At 33.3% G+C, this 18,233-nt stretch overlaps 2 pseudogenes; both read right to left on the reverse strand.

Moving 5' to 3' along the window:
* Window positions 1–5,262: 5,262 nt before the first annotated feature.
* Window positions 5,263–6,021, reverse strand: LOC111633490 (annotated as a pseudogene).
* A 320-nt stretch (window positions 6,022–6,341) lies between these two features.
* On the reverse strand, window positions 6,342–7,804 carry LOC111633493 (annotated as a pseudogene).
* Window positions 7,805–18,233: the final 10,429 nt, after the last annotated feature.

An 18,233-nucleotide genomic window follows, 5' to 3' on the forward strand; every position in this document is an offset into this window, starting at 1 on the left:
GGTTTATAATTTCACTAACATTTTCATCACTTTTATGGTATTATCTTCAAGTGCATGAAAAGAATCAATACTAGAACAATTTTCAGTATTCTTAACATTTTTTAAAATGTAGAATAAACGAATATCCGTGCACATGCTCCATATTGTTTAGTATTACAGAAAGCTATCATATAAGTCTATCACTTGAAAATATGAGATAAACAATAACAACATCAATGTTATAAATTTTCTGTGTCAATCATTTTCCCACATCAGTCATTTTTTTCCTCCAAGTCCCACCAGAAACGATAGACCAAGAATCCATTGTACCTACTAATATATACTGTATATATAATATCTTTTTTGTTGGAAAGGGTACAGATGGTGTTGAGTTGCTTATTATAATATCTTCCAATTTGTACATGTGGAATGTGATATAAATATATTGATGTGTATAATATAAGAACCTACATTACATTAAACAATACAAAATGTGATTATAATGTTATATGTATTTTTAGAATGGAGTGATGAAAACAAAAAAAAAAAATTTTCAATGACTTTAAAAACTATACATAAAAAATTTAATAACAATAAGATTAAATTATAAATGTAAAAAAAATTCTCGCTTATGGGATTCAAATTCGTATAGTAATACTGTTCACACTACTACTTAACTAATCAGGTCATGCCATGAACATGCAAATGGTGCTTCTACATAGGTATTAATACCAGGTGTACAGATTAAATTAACCTATCAGCAATGGGATAGTCAGGTATGGTGCTACCCTAAAGTAATGGAGAATAAACATGGGAAATTTTTAAAGTATTTTTCCACGCATTTTTTTCTCATTACCATTTCGGGAAAATATTTCATAAACAGTTATGTCTAGTAATGAAAAGTCTTTTTTATTGTTACATAATTCATATTTTATGTGCATATTTTTTTTGCGGTAGTTTTTGGTGATACCCCCAAAAGAATTTAATGGATATATCTGTCCTCACCACTGCCACACGATTGCCCTGGACAGATATATCTGTCCTTCACTGTTGAGTGGTTAATAATGCAAATTTTTTTCAATAGATGACATTATAGATATGTTGACATTTATCTGATTTGACATGTATGCCATTTTGTTGAATTGACAACAAGCTTTAAAACTTTATACGTCAAATTTTCTGAAGATGTTAAGATCATGGATATTTTTACGCTTAAATATGTCAAATTTTGTCATGAAAAAGAGCATTTCTGGGATGTTTTAATTTATTATTTTATTTTGAAGAAAAGTGCTGCTGAAAGTTATCGTAAACTATGGTAAACATGCCCCATCTCAAGATACTTTTTTCTTTTTTTGTGGTTTTAGGCCCTTTACCGCTCAGAGAGCACAAAAAGGCCAGCATATCAAAATACTTGTGAACGTTGGTTTAAACATTTTAAACATGATGATTTCGATGTGAAAGACAAAGAATGTCCAGGTCAACCAAAAAAGTTTGAAGACCAACAGTTACAAGCATTATTGGATGAAAATGTGTGTCAAACTCAAAAACAACTTGCAGAAAGATTAAGTGTTGCTCAGCAAACAATTTCTGATCATTTACAAGCAATGAAAAAGATTTTAAAAGAAGGAAAATGGGTGCCACTTCAACTGAATGAAAGACAAATGGAAAACTGAAAAGTCATCAGTAAATTGTTGCTTCAGTGGCACGAAAGAAAGTCTTTTTTGCATCAAATTGTGACTGGCGATGAGAAATGGATTTATTTTAAGAATCTTAAATGCACAAAATCATTGATTCAGGTCAACCATCAACATTGACTACAAGGCCAAATTGCTTTGGAAAGAAGACAATTCTTTGCATTTTGTTTGGTGGGATCAGGAAGGTGTGGTGTATTATAAGCTTCTAAAACCAAATTAAACCATTAATACTGATTATTACTGACAACAAATAATCAATTTGAACCATGCTTTGATTGTAAAACAACCAGAATGGACCAGAAGACATGGCAAAGTAATTTTGCTTTGTGATAACACCCTATCACACACTTCAAAACTAGTTAAAGACATGTTAAAAGATCTTGCCTGGGAAGTATTAATCCACTTGCAGTACTCATCAGACTTTGCTCCTTCTGATTTCCTTGGCTGCAATTGATGACACATGCACTTTCTGAGCAGCACTTCAAAATGTATGAAAAAGTGGAAAAATGTGTGTCTGAATGGTTTGCCTCAAAACAAAAAAAATTTGTTGGGACGGTATCCACAAATTACCTGAAAGATGGTGGAAATGTGTAGCTAGCAATTGACATTACTTTGAATAAAGTACTTTTGATGTTTCTTTTGAAATTACCATGATTTCTTTGATTAAAAAATTTGCATAATTAACCAGTACACCTAGTAGTTCTAGAAAAACTTTTATTGTGATTTTTCTCAAGAATGCCTGAATAGTGAGTCCTCTGCCTTTGGCAGAGTGTAAGTACAAGTAAATACTGCACATCCACAAAAATTTTGTCAAAATCAGTGATGGCAACCTCTGGGGTTCTCTGTATAAGTCAAATTTTTTACCAGAACTTATTTGCATACTAGGTACCATTATTTATATGTACCAGTGGCTGCCATATGATATGGGTTGTTCGTACACAACAGAAAACATTTTTCTTACAATATGGTTGAAATTTTTTGGATCCCAGGACCACAAAATATAATGGATATAGAACCATAAGCAACTAATTGTGAAGCTTTAATTTTCAGAAAATGAGATTTAAAAATTGGACCAACCAAAAATTTGCTATTTTGTATAATTGTATGGGAATTTTACAAAGCTGCTTATGGTCCCAAATAGAAAATAGATTGTAATATGAGTACTTTATTATTTAAAAACTACAAAATTTAGAGTTAGCTGCTTATGGTTCTGTGACCATAGGGTCAGTGTCTCTTTAACACTGCGTCAGGATGTGACACTACCGAGTCTCTCAGGACCTGGAAATCGCGACGGAGAGTTCTTATGTCATGCAAGCGATCGCGGGTAAGCAGTTGGATTTGGAGTAGAGGTGAGGAGAGAGAAACGAGAAAGTGATTCATTCGGATTCCAGATTAATAAACAATAACAATTTTATTTTAATGGGCAGGAGTACATGATATATGATCATAGACATCTCGGATTGATATATATTACTTAGTTTATCGAATCTAACTGTTGCAAGAGAGAGAGTTTACAGGATATTCGCGTGTGGATAAATACCTTGTAGAGAAGTCAAGGATTGATGATTTGGATAACTTGATGACTCACCGATGGGATTCTTCAGGTGTTTGATGGACGGTTCTTGATATTCGGATTGTTCAGGTAACAGGAATATCTTAGGAGGGAGATATCCGACTTGTGGAGAATGAATCGAATAACTCAGGTGTGTAAGATATCTGTATGGTGATGTCAACGGATGCACAGTATTTTAACACAGTTATAAACTCCAGAGGAGGCAAACTTTGGTGGATGACTGACCGGATTTGTCATCGCTCTCCCTTGTTAATTGGGTTCCTCTTGGGTTTTTTCCATGAGGTCAGGAGGTTGTTGTTAAGGGTCTGGCATCCAATACTTGAAATTTATCGAAAGTTTCGGGTGATGCACTAATGACTAGATGGATTATTCTCAACAAGGAAACAAGTCCATGGGAAATAAGTTTTATGGATTTTAACCTAGCTTTTGATAAAATGATGAAAGTTAGACGATTGAATTTTAAAATGATTAAAATAACACTTTATTGAGGATCCCTTTGTCCCTCATAGTTCTGTGCCCATGATATCAAGTCATCAAGATTCACAGAAACACAGAGGAAGACAATTGCTAAAAATTATATTGTGAGAGTATTGCAAGCTATGTGTGAAATTTTTCTTTTTATTGTTAATTTTTATGTAATTAATTTATTATTATTTCACTTCAAGTTCATTATTAAGTTAAAATTAGGATGATGATTCTGAAATGAAGTGCTCTGTGGTGTTGTTTTCACTTTTTGAGCAGTAATAGCATCAATCTTACATAGTTAATAATGATCAACAGAAAAAAACCTTTATATTTGGCACCACAATCAAAATTATTAATAAAAATAATGCTAAATTCGGGAATCAGAACAAATTTTTGTTCTCAAAAAATCATCATTAGCATCTGGGAAATTTTGTAAGTGCTTTAAGCTTTATAATTTTAAAATTTAAAAAAGTTTGAATGTAATAGTATTCTTTTAATGTATTTATTCTAAAGCACTTAAAAAATTTCTCATCTAATGATGATCTTTTAAGAGAAAAATTTGTTTTGGTTTCTGAAGTAGCATTTTTTTAAATTAATAATTTAGTTAATAATGAATAAATTTACCAGTTATTGTTATATAGAGCATGTTTATTGTCAACTACAATATTACACTTAACATTTAACTGTTATACTATATCATTATTTTCTGTATCAGAAAAAGGTAAGTGAATTCACTTACCTTTCTCAGGTAATCTGGGGACATATTCCCTCTTTCTTATATCTTTGATCAAAATCATAAAACAAAGTTAATCAGTTACAAATGTGAATTAATTGTATATGAGTAATGTGTAAAAATGAAAATTTATACAATTGTAAATAAAAGAAACTGAATATACTTGTATTAAAATGATTTATTCAATTGATGATGATGATGACCATTTTGTCGTGCTAACCCTTGGTCACCATATAGATAACACTTCTCCAAAGTTGTCTGTCCTTGATAGCTTTCTTCAGCTGCCGCATTGTCATGCCACAATCAGCCTTGATCGTGTCCAGCCAGCGAGTTCTTTGTCGTCCTCTTTGTCAAGAACCACTGATATATCCTAGCATATCTTTTTCCAGTCCATTTACACACACAATGTGCCTAAAATATGAAGGTTTTTGTTTAGTGATCTTGGCCTTTAATGTCATTTTTGTTGGACATGTTCCAGAATAGTCTGGTTTGTGATCTTTGCTGTCCAGGGAATAAAGAACATTCTTCTCCAGCACCATAGCTCAAAGGCATCTATTTTTCTTCTATCAGCTTTTTTAACAGTTCAGCTCTCACATCCATACATCATTATGGGGAAAAGAATTGCATTTATGAGTCTGTATTTGGTTTTAGTGTTTATATCTTTGCTTTTTCAGTTCCTCTCCATTCCTAGAATAACTGACCGACCTAGCATTATCCTTCTCTTTAGGTCTGGGCTGGAATCATTATCACATACTATCATAGATCCCAAGAATATAAAGTCTTGGATAGTTTCAAGTTGATCCCATCCAATTGTTGTTGTGGTTTTTCCTACATTAGCAGTTGTCAGGATTTTTGTTTTTTTTGATATTCAGAAACAGCCCATCAGCCTCACTTCTTGTTTTGACCTTCAAAATTAGTTCTTCTAGACCCTGTTGGTTTTCAGCAAGGAGTGTTATATCATCCACATAGCAGAGGTTGTTTACATTCCTATCTCCAATCTTAACATCAATGTTGCATTCATCCAGCTTGGCCCTTCTCATGATTGTCTTGGTATAGATGTTGAAAAGTACTGATGGTAGAATGCACCCTTGGCACACTCCCTTGATGATCTTAATCCAATCAGTGTCACCAAAAGGAGTTTTTACCATTGCATCCTGCATGAGATAGTGATCTTATGAGATGAGATGGCACTGCCATTTGTATGAGGCAGGCCTACAGTTTAGTATGATTTATGCAATCAAATGCCTTGGCATAGTTGATGAAGCAGATTTATAGGTCCTTTTAATATTCTTTTGCTTTTTCCATGATTTGTCTGAGATTTGAGATGTGGTCATGGGTGCTTCTGCCTCTTCTAAAACCAGCTTGGACATCTGGCAATTCCCACTTTACAATGGCTGTAAGCCACTTTTGTAAAATCTTCAGCAATATTTTGCTTGCATGTGAAATTAGTGCAATGATTTGGTAATTTGAACAGTCATATGAGTCACCTTTCTTGGGAATTGGTGTGAAGATGGAGCATGTCCAATCTTTGGGCCATCCCTCTAGTGCCAAATTCATTTGTAATTATTATTTCCAAATTACAGCCCGATTATTTACAGCAGTCTGGGTGTTTATTTTCTTTGGGCCATCATTTAGTTTCCCAGATCCTCTGGCATAAAGTGAGTAGAGTTCTTTTGGGTACTGCTTAAAATAGTTCTTCTGGCAAGTTATCAATGCCTGGTGCTTTGTTCTTTGCTAATTGACTTATAGCCCATTGAAGTTCTATTTATGTTACAGAAGACTCATTTTCTATTCTTTCTTGCTTTGTAACTGGCTGTAGGTGATGCTGATGGTTGTTGACAGCATAACATTCCACAATATATTCACACCAGTGATTTCTGATAGTTATCTGGTTATACAGTTCCTTGCCATCTCAGTCCCTTATCATTGTTTGTCTAGGAGCAAATGAAGTTCATGTATTTTTGACATGGGCAAAAAGAGATCTAGTGTGCCCTTTGCATTGGCCTCTTCTATCTCTTTGCAGTAGTTAGCCCAGTAGTTTTCTTTATCTTTTGTTGCTGCTCTTTGAAACTCAGCATTTAGTCTTCTAACTTCCTCTGTCTTCCCTGCAGCTTTAGCTTCCTGTTTAAGATTAGCAATTTCAGTTGTTTCTGTAGTGAGCCAATTAGATTTTTTTGATGGCTTTTTAAGGGGAATGTGGTGTTTAGCTGTATCAGTGATATGATTTTTTATTTCTTTCCATAGATCATCAAGTTTGCTGTTGGGATTGTACAACACTTCTAAGCGGTTTATAATTTCAACTGCATATGTTGGTGGTATTCTATCAACATCAAACCTTTGTCTGAATAGTGGTCTTTTGGTACTGCATTTGAAATTTGAAGTTTGAATTTGACAACTAGTAGTTGGTGATCAGAACCACAGTCTGTACCAGGGAAAGTTTTAACTGAATGTTTTGAGTTAGTCCATTTTCTGTCACACAAGATGTAGTCGGTCTGATTTCAGTGTAAGCCATTGGGAGAAGTTCACATGTAAAGCTCTCATTTTGGTTGGCAGAACCATGTGTTCATGATTTTGAAGTGATGTTCCTGGCAGAATTTAATGAAACAATGAAATTTATTTTTCCCAAGCCAAATTGTCCACAGATTCTTGGTTCCAGTTTGCCTCCCATTTTTGCATTAAAGTCACTAGTGATGATAATGATGTCTTTTCTTGGTGTTTCTTTTAGTGTCTTTTGAATTTGTGAGTAGAAATCATCCAACTCCTCTAGGGAGGCATCAGCAGTAGAGGCATATATCTGCATTATCATAGTATGACAAAGTTTTCTATTAATATGGATGGTCAGTATACAGTCATTTATAGTTCTAAAACACTCAACAGATCTTGCTATTTTCTTTGTTACTATGAAAGCTATTCCTTTTCTCCTGACAGAATCATTCCTGGAATAGTAGATAGTGAAGTTGTCTGAGTTGAAAAAAAACCACTTCTTGTATAGTTTATTTCATTAACACTGAGTAAGTCAAGCTTTAATCTGAACAGCTCTTGCTTGCCCAGGTTCATACTTCAGAACTCCAGGTGCTGATTTTTAGCATTTTCCTTCCTTCAAAGCATGGGCCACATCTTTCAGCAGGGATTGCATCAGCCAGTGGGCCTCCCGTAGTGTTTTCCTCATTGGTATCATAATTTACCTGGTTACTCAGTGTTGACCTTTGCTCCTCCCTAGTCACCAAGGAAGTACCATCCAGCCTAGGGGTCCCATTTTCAGGTAGTATATTCATAGCATTCAAGTTTTGTTGATCCATATGATTTTGTTGGTGAGAAATACTTGAGCAGGTCATCAGGTCTTTCTCCAGTTGTTGCCATAGTTAGCCTGTGTAGGAGCACTATGCAGTTACACACTCTTGCCACGGTGAGGTTTAAAAAAAGTAATACATTTTTCTTTTTCCACAAGCAATGACTTTTTGATACTTCTACAATAGTATGTAAGCATGTATCATACATCTATATTTACTATTTGTTAGGGTGTACATAAACAAACATCACAAAATCCGATAAATTTGTAAAGGCAAACAACCACTGGATTATATTGGCCTACTTTTTAACATTTTGTGATGTTTGTTTATGTACATACAGTTTAACCTGATTATAACGTCATCCATGGGACCGGTAATTTTTTGACATTATAACCTAGTGTTGTTATCTGCGGGGTCATAATTTCAGTCCCATAAAAAGTACCAAGTGTGTTTAAGTATTTATTATAAAATCCATTTTAATCTAATATCATATGTATTACCATGAAATTATTTCTTAATGGTAATACAGTATACTGTATCTATTATGGTAATAATAATTTATTATTGTATGTATAAAAGTGTAAACTAAATGTTTAAATCAACTTTATTAACATTATTATGTCTAAGTTTACATCANATTTCTTAATGGTAATACAGTATACTGTATCTATTATGGTAATAATAATTTATTATTGTATGTATAAAAGTGTAAACTAAATGTTTAAATCAACTTTATTAACATTATTATGTCTAAGTTTACATCAATGTAATAAAAATTTCAAAAATTACCTTTTATAAGAAATTTCTATTTGTCTTAAGTTTTGATAATGGCAGCACTTTCAGTTTTGAGAATAATGTCAAATCAAAAGGCAACAAAACGTTAAACTAATGTATGCCAATTAAGAAGACACAATAACAATATTCACTTAAAAAAGTCAGTTGTTTTAGATTGTAGATGTTTTCACGTAAAAATTGTTTATCAATGTCAGTTTCTAAATCATATACTTTGTTTATTATTTCTGATGAAGTTTTCCGAAACTTGTAAAACATTTTCAATAATCTTATTGCATTATGTGCTTCCCTGCCTGATGGCACTTTATTTTCTCTGTCTTATGTTTCATCATCATCATCATATCTGCATCTGTGTAAAATTTGGATGTTATTAAATCATCTACACTCTCATATTCAACGATAGCAGATGACAAAAATTTACCATTTTCTGAACTTTGAAGTGTTTTATTAATTCTGATACAGGAATGTTATTGTCGTCATCATTATTGTCATCATTTATAAATGTAATAGCTGTTTTTACTATTATACAATTTTGCATGGTAAAAACAGTTTGCTATTATTAGCAACCTAACCTTACACCAAGATTTTTCCAAAAATTCAACTGCATCTAATAAATAAATTGCCATTTTGTTGTTACCTTCCATATTTGTAATAATTTTTTGTAAAAGAATTTTTCTGAAATGAGATTTAAAGCTCTTTATAATTCCTTGATCCATACACTAGTACAATTTGGAGGAAGGAATACAAGTTTAATGCTCTTTAAATTTTTTAAAATTGGATGTACTGAGCAATTATAGACAAAGAGTAAAACTTTATTTTGTTTACCAATAAATTTTCTACCCCATTTTCGAATTTCTTCTTGAAAGTCTCGGACATCATCCATGACTTTTTGTTGGTTTTGTAATTTACTTGTAGTGTTTTTATGTTTTTAAACCATCTTGGATTATTTCATTTTTCTGTTACAAGAAGTTTTCTTTTGTCTGTACCTAATACAGACAATGACCACAACTTCACCTACGAGGTTTTGATTGCCATCTGTTCACTCACTAATAACAAAGCCCTAAGTCTTGACAGCATAACCACTAAGATGATAAAACATGCATTTGAGGCCAATTCTACAGCATTTGTAATTGTCTTCAATATCTTCTTGAACACTGGCTTTTTCCTACTTACTTGTTAGTGGAAAAAGGCTAGTGTCAAATTGATTCCCCAAACCCACCAGTGCTAACACTTACAAAAAGTACAGGTTGATCTGCCTTCTTCCAACTCTGGGAAAAGTGTTAGATGGTCTAATGATTAATAGGATCACATGGCATCTACGCAAGCGTAGAGATCAGAATCAGTTCAGTTTCTCTAAAAACAAAGGTACAGTAGATGCCATCCATCAGGTCATTAACTATGTCCACCAGGCTAAACAAAACAATCAGCATACCACAATTATCACTATTGACTTTAGAGATGCTTTTGACCATGCCTGGTGACCTTTTATCCTGCACACATTACATGCTCATCACTGCCCTCAAAGTCTTTACAAACTTCTTCAGTCCTATCTTAGCAACAGAAGTGAAGGTGTTTATACAACACAAAATAACATAGTCATACCCATCACTTGAGGCTGTTCTGGTCCTGGTCTCTGAAACATAGCTTATAACTCTATTCTGCACTTAAATGACACCCTGCCTCCTGGGTGCTGCATACAGGGCTATGCGGATGACACAATTATCCTAACTTCACACAGGAACAGTGAACATTTACAGGACATATGCAATGACATTCTTAATAACATTCACCAGTGGAGTATTAAGCATAGGCAATCCATTAACACAGACAAATGCGAAAGCATGACTGATAGTAGGAACACGCCACTCCAGGAAGCTTACCCTTCGAATAGGTGCTCACAGAATAAAGCAAACAATGGAAATTAAATATTTAGTGTTATTCTTGACGAGAGACTTAACTTCATACCCCACACCAAATACATCACGGACAAAGCTAAAAAGATGGCCAACGCCTTCATTAGTATTGCTAGGAACATATGAGGCTTTGGCCGTAACGCTACTAAGCTTATTTACAAGGGTGCAATTCAGCCAGCACTCCTCTATTCCATACAGGTCATGTGGCTGCCAAAGTCCATAACCATGAAAAATGTTATCTGTTCTTCAAAGGATTGCAGCTCTCTGCATTTGTAAGGCTTATAGAACCACACCCACCAGTGCCTTTTTTGTAATGTCAAGATTCACCCCTATCGACTTAGAAGTTAAATGCATTATTTGACAAGAAAATCTTGTCACCTTACCCTGGAGAGATTATAGCAACTTGGATATTGACAAAATGATTAGAGTAGGTAAGATTCCCCCCAATTTGACCTTGATTGATACTGTCAAAAAATTCAGCGTTGACAAAAATACCTTCCCAACTTACGATTATCACCCCTCCCATCAGCTTGCCCCTGACATTTACTTCGAAGATCCAGGTGATCTTCGAAGTTTATGTTTAGGATTTACACTGACTGTTCCAAGATGGGTGATGATGTGGGTGCCACTTTTGTAGTTTACTCCAACTTAGGCCACAAGCTCCACAATGCTTTCTTCTGTCTAGGTACACACTGCTCAATAGCACAAGCGGAAACTTTAGCTATTTATATGAGCTTAATTCACATTAGGCATAGGAAGGACAGTATCGGTCTATTTAGTGATGAGTTGGAACTTCTACATTGCTTAAACCACTTACACTATTGCATTTATTCTGACAGTATTGGGTAGCTTTACACAGGATTGCAAAGTCTGATAGCTGCTTAAAACTTGTCCATCTCATACAACACATCTTCAGATACTTAGACAACATTAGAATAGAATTCCAATGGGTCCTGGGTCATGTGGGGTTTTAGACAATGAGACCACTGACTGTCTTGCCAAACAAGCTGCAAAGTCTTCAGTCACTAGTACTTTCAGTTACATTCCTACCGCATACATCAACAATTACATCAAGAAGCAAATCTTCATTCTCTGGCAAGACAGCTGGGACCATGACACCACTGGTAGGCTTACCTACACTTTCATACCCAAGGTTGACACTACTGTGACTCTTTGCCACTTTTACCCTAGTTACACCCTCACTCAGCTACCTACAGGACACTGCAACTTTAAGCAATACTTGTATAGATTTAACCTTGGGGACAATCCACAATGCAATTGTGGTATTCAGGAAGACCAAACACCACTTCACTTAGCTTTTCACTGCAGTAGGTACAATCACATTAGGGATAGTTTAATGAGAGCTGCTATTCTTGAAGGGCACAACTGGCCTTGTAACCCTCACCAACTCATTCACACACGTATAATGTTCCATCATCTGCTTGCATTCATATCCCTTAGTTGGGGCTCTTGAGAGCACTCACTCCGGGCATGGATGGCAATTAGCTTTTCCTTGCTTTGTTTCAACTGTCAGTATATAGCTGCCTTTCAACTGTGTATTTTAATATTTATTTTCTGTCTTCTTTTTCAGTCTAAATTTAGTTAGTCCTATTTGTAAGTTAGATTAGGGACTCTTAGCTTCGTTTCCAGTTAGGTTATGATAGGTTAGGTTAAATTAGATTAGGATTCGTTAGCTTTAGTGGTCGGTTAGGTTTGTCCTAGGTTATGGTAGATTAGTTCAGTTAGTGAGTATTAATTAATGTTTAAAAAGTAAAGTAAAATAAAATAAAAAATTTTGGAGTCTTGCTCATTTGTCTCTGTCGGTTTATTTGTCTCGTCTAGTTTGTCATTGTGTTCATTTGCTTTTCACGTTGTCTGTCTAGCTGTTTAGTATTAAGATTTGCAATCGTGTTCAGTTTTATTAGTTTTAAGTAGATATAAGTCTTCCTACTAACAGCCACTTGGCACTAACTTCTACACTTAGGTATTCGTGGCGGCACTCAATTATTGGTGTTTGCTACACTCGGGCTTTCTTTTAGAACTTTCGGGGGACTATGGCCATGCAGCCTAAAAACTGCATACCAACATCAAACTAGAGGGTACTGTAGCCTTATGTATGTTGTTTAGAGGGATCCTACCTTTCTCTACTGTTTATCTCCTCTCCCTCCTTCTTCCCCTCCCCTTTCCCTTACCCTCTTTTCTGCTGGCTAAACACTTTGTGTACAGCCGATGTCTTTCTTCTCTGTAGCAGTCATATTAGTGCAAACAAAAACTGTTGTTCCATCTTTTGCAAGTTTTCCACCAACACACTTTTCGTTTTTAAATTTAAATGTTTTATCTGGTAAAAAGTTTGTAAAATATCCCGGTTTCATCTGCATTATAAATGTCTTCATCTGCATATTTCTCCCTCAATTTAGGCCACACATCTCTTAACTAGTTTTCAATGTCCAGTAGGTTTATATTTTTTGCTTCTCCACACACTTTTCCAAAACTTATGCCATGTCTTTGTTTAAAACAATCTAGCCAACCATTAGAATATTTAAAGTTATTATCACCTAGTAGTTGTCCAAATTCTTCTGCTTTTTCCATTAGTATCGGTCTATTTAGTGATAAGTTGGAACTTCTACATTGCTTAAACCACTTAATTAAAGTGGTATCAATACAGTGGTACCTCAGGATACGAAATTAATCCGTTCCGAAACTCAGATCGTATCATGAAAATGTCGTAAGGTGGATCATCTTTTCCCATACGATTACATGTAAAACCAAATAATTCGTTCCAACGCGAAAAACATACTCAAATTAAAGCCAAGTAATACATTTAAAAAAATAACTGTATTAAGAAAAACAAATGAAAAATGCGAACTAATGTAACGTCGTATGGTGAGATTTTGTTCGTATCGTGGAGCAAAAATATGTTCGAATTTCATGTCGTATCCTGAAAATTTTGTATCCTGGGGCATTCGTAACCTGAGGTACCACTGTATTGGCTTTTTCACATAACTTAATTTTTTTTACTTGACCCTTACCATCTTAAAAACTTTTCAAAATTTTCTCTCTGTTGTTATTATTGGGCACACTGTAGAATTTGTTAAACCAAAGTCTATGCATAAATCTGCCTTTTTTTCTTCCATTTTCAACTGCTTTAATTATTTCTACTTTGCAGTCTAACATTAAAACTTTCTTTTTTTAAGCTAGCCATTTCACCTGATTTGATTCTAAACTATAACACGAGTAACTATGCAGACTAACTGATTATCACATTGTTTAAAGGTCACCCCACCAAAATCAGGTGGTGAGAGTACCACCCGTAGTGGACTCTGACCCTAGGGACTAGACATGTAATATTTTCTTTGTTAAATAAAATTTGTAATTTAATTTTGTAATTTGGGAGTTCTTTAAATTTGAAGTTAAAGCACGGTTTTCTGTCATTGCAAGTGGGTTTTTTAACATTAACTAGTATAGTAAAATCATGGGACCGATAAAAATTTAATGTTACATTAGGGTTGTTTATACATTTGATGACGTTATAATTGGGTTAAACTGTATATACTATGCCAAAGTTGAGTGATGGCCAGCTGAGTGTCACAAGTAGGAGTTTTTAAGATGAGAGTGCTGAAGGAATCCCCACTCAGCACCATAAGTAACTGGGGACGATTATATCATATTTAAATATGTCTGGAAGAGAAGATCAGACTGGAGGCTTAGGTAATGCATCTACACAGTAAGTGGGAGTTGCAGGTTTGAGTCCCACTCTGGGCCGATTCTTTTCTTGCAGAATATTTAAAATTATTTAATAAATATTAATTTAATTATACAGTAGAGCGTTGATTTTCCGAATCAATNTGGTACCAAATTGTAAAAGTAAATCTACAGATGTTCGAATCAATAAAAGTATAGTAATTTATTGAATCACCATAAATTATTGTTATTACAATAATATAAGTTAATAGTACAGTATAGTACATTATATGGCAGGAATGATTTGCATTAAAAAAAGATTAAATCGAAAGCAGTACTTTCTTTTTTGTATTTCCTAGACCTAGCAAATCAGATTTTTATTTTTAGTTTTCTAGTAATGTCTGACTCTTACAAATTTTCAAATGGAAAACTTACAATTCAGACATCTAAAAACCACTGGTTCCTTCGTGATAATAGAAAGATTGCTTAATGACCACAACTGCCGATTTAAAGAGACAGCAATTTATTATTTACTTCCAGATTTTATTGTAACCATTGCAAATAATAATCAGATGAAAAACTGTAATTGATAATGGTGAATTATGGTTAGAAATTTGTTTGTATATATTTCATTTATTTTAATTATTTTATTAGTACGACCGAGTAGGTTCGCGTCTCACGAACGGGCTGGTCACGTAGAGGTTTCCAGGTTTTTGTCTAACACCTAAATAAAGACCGGTTTCCTATAGAAAGTACTTCCGGTTGGCATCTCTGGAAGATCTTTTTTTTTTCAAATTGCAGCCTTATTCCCCATGCAATCATTGGGCTGCAATTTGGAAAAAAAATGCAGACCTAGAAATTCTTACTGTCGTCCGTCTGTCTGTATTTCCTTAATCTCGAAAACGGAATTAAATGGATGAAAGACAATACTAGATATGGAAAGCTTAGGTGCAGGAGCAAACCGAAAGTCGTATTATTTCAACTCAAAAATTTTCCCTGGAAAGTGTTAGATAGATTACCTGCACGATTCTTTGTTAAAGGAAAAGTATGATATACAGGGGCAAGACATTAATAATTTGAGATGGAGAGCATATGTTTTAAATTAAATAAATTAAAAATATGATTAAAAACAGCAGCCCGAAAGTGTGATGATGTCACAATAAATAAATAATCGCTCGTTTATAATTAGAAAGCACTATACAGTATATTTATGAAATGACTAATGTTTACATATTAACTACAAAAATTTTTCCAGTGCTTTTGATAATCTTTTCTTATAGGTTATAATTTTTTACTATATATATTCAATTATTAACATTAGAAAATTACACATTATTCGATATACGATACGAAGAAATCATAGAACTTTTACTTCAATACAATATATTTGAATATGTATTTCGGATTTTAGCCTTTCTTCAGTCTGTAGACTTTTCTTTTTTATTCATAACAATCTAATTTTAAAATAATGAATATAAAACGATACATTAAAAATTTCATTAGTGATTTGTAAGTAGTCATCATAAATCATAGAACAGTTTAATGTGTTTTGAACGAGAGACGTCAATTTTTTCTTTCTTTTTTGAAATAAAATAAAATATTCTTCTAATATTCGATTAAACGAAATCACAAAATATAAAACTGTAAATCTAATTTCTTTAACTATTTTTACGTATGAAAACATAAAGAATACAGGAAAATTGTCAAGCAAAACTTTATTAAAATAACAAAAGAAAAAAAAAAAACGTTTTCGGTCAGTNTGAGCAACTTGAATGTAGATAGAAATTAATTGAATTACAGAAATTCAATAAATATTTTGGAGTGAGATGTACGACATTATCTAAGTCAGAAATATGTAAACGTAACTGCGGAGTTTCGTAGCAATTGGTCGAACAGCGTAGGAGTGTATAGCGAACAAACAAACAGACATCCTCAGTAATTCGAACACAAATCAATTATTGTATTTATTCATACACTTGACAAATCTCATCATTAAATTTTATTCAGTTGAACAAACATCCTCCTTTATACATTAAATTTTATTTATATAATGCATTTTTAAAATTTTCTTCCTGTACTGTACACAATTTTTAAAAAATTTTAAATGTGTTAGATTGGTCACTCGGTGTGAGAATCCTTTACGTGAGATGACCTTCGTATTTATTTAAATCAAATAGTATAATATAATATAATAGAAGGGGTTAGAAGTGCGAAATAATCTAATAATCTTAATCTTTGTACTTATTTTTTGCCGGGACTTACCTGCAAGTAAAGATATATTTTGTTAAAATTTTTCGCTCAAAAAACAATTCCATTGTCTTAGTTATGTTCAACTCTTAGAGCAAAATTTCTACAGCTATAGAATTATTAATAATGTTTGTAAAAGATATTATTTTAAGCTGAAAAGAAAAACAATATGATAAAAAATTTTAATATAATCAGATATACAAGTTTAATTAAAGTATAAATTAATATCATCATATCTTTTGAGAATATTAGAATTTTGATATTTTAGAAAAATATACTGTAAAACTAATTTGAATAGAATAGGTTAAAGATTCTTGCTAATTTCACAGACAAATAATGATAACATAATATAAATAAAATAAGTTCCGGTACAATAAAAATAGCACTATCATGTAAATATCATAAAAGTTTCTTTCTAAAATTTGAAATAATATAAGAGTATTTTTAAGCACACTTATGCTTTATTTTCACCCATCCATATTATTAATACCTTCCTTATATTCAACCATATCAGCAGTCTTTCTTTTCCAAAAAATTTCTCTCCTTTTATAATGTCTCATCTGCCTTACCAGACGAAACACTATGTTATATAAGCCACTGTCAGATATTTGAAACTGTATGAAGACAACTAATATTGAATTATTCAAATACTGCATAAATACAGTAATTTTGAAACGAAAAACAAAATTAATAATTCGTATAATTCACTTGAAATTGTAATACAGTACTTATTTCGATAATTGCTTTGATACTATTATTACAGAAACAATGAAGATGATTTCGTACCACTAAGTAAAGCTGGGGACTTGGCTGCGGTGCTTACTACTTTAAATGCAAAAGATGTCTTATTTATCGTATTGTAAAAGCTTTTATTTCGGAATCTGTCGTTTAGAATGTTTCGATGTGAGATTTCCATTGGTATAATTTCGTAGAATAGTTGAGTGCTCGGGAGCACACCTTCGTCCGATGTGGGACCCGGGGTTTCTAATTCAACACTTGTTGATACTATTACGTGCTTGACACGACGTTGGTTAGTATAGGATTGATAGAAATATATCAGTACTACAAATTACACGCTTCATATACTCCAGTCCAAGTGCAGTGACCAGGTCTCAGCCTGGAAGTATCGTCATCTTAATCACGGCCAACCTCGGCGCTAGGTAAGAATGTATCATTTAATGCATCAATCAGCACGAATTTCATCAATCGAAGATTCTACGATTTTCTGAATTTCATTACAACACATCCTTACAAACACCCTCACGATAACATTCACAATTTAACCATTATGTAGTTTGTTCGTCACATCCAATCATTTACAAACCACGTTTCGTTACTGTAAACGACACCGTCACATAACACCAACACTGCTATACACACTCTTAATCTTCTCCGTGCAACTTTGTGAGGAGAGATATAAGGAATGTTTACAAAATACTAAAACTTATACGGATAAAGATTTTAAAGATATTTTCATTGAAAAGCGCGGATGCTGTGTTTAAACATAAGGATGAATAAATCATATAATTATTAATAATTTCGATTTTGGGATAAGGAACTGGTGGATGATTATTTTACTCTATTTTTATGGCGAACAAGAAAGAAGTTTGTCTTATTCCCTATTTACAAAAAATATGACGCTTAAAGTAAGGAGGCGAAGACTTTTGCAGTGTAAATTTGTATTTTTTGTTTCCTGTGATCGAGACCGCATCAACGCATGAGCACATCCACCCGTGGCCTTCTGAATAGCTTCATATCACTTCTTGCTACTAATATTTTTCTTCTAAATCTGTAACAGTGTAATATCTCTGTTTAAATAGGACCGGAGGCATCGTATCTACTTAAAACGCGCATTTAAAAAAATTT

Source organism: Centruroides sculpturatus, unplaced genomic scaffold, assembly GCF_000671375.1.
Source record: "Centruroides sculpturatus isolate CEXI.00-Female unplaced genomic scaffold, Cexi_2.0 scaffold759, whole genome shotgun sequence".
Lineage (NCBI taxonomy): Eukaryota > Metazoa > Arthropoda > Arachnida > Scorpiones > Buthidae > Centruroides > Centruroides sculpturatus.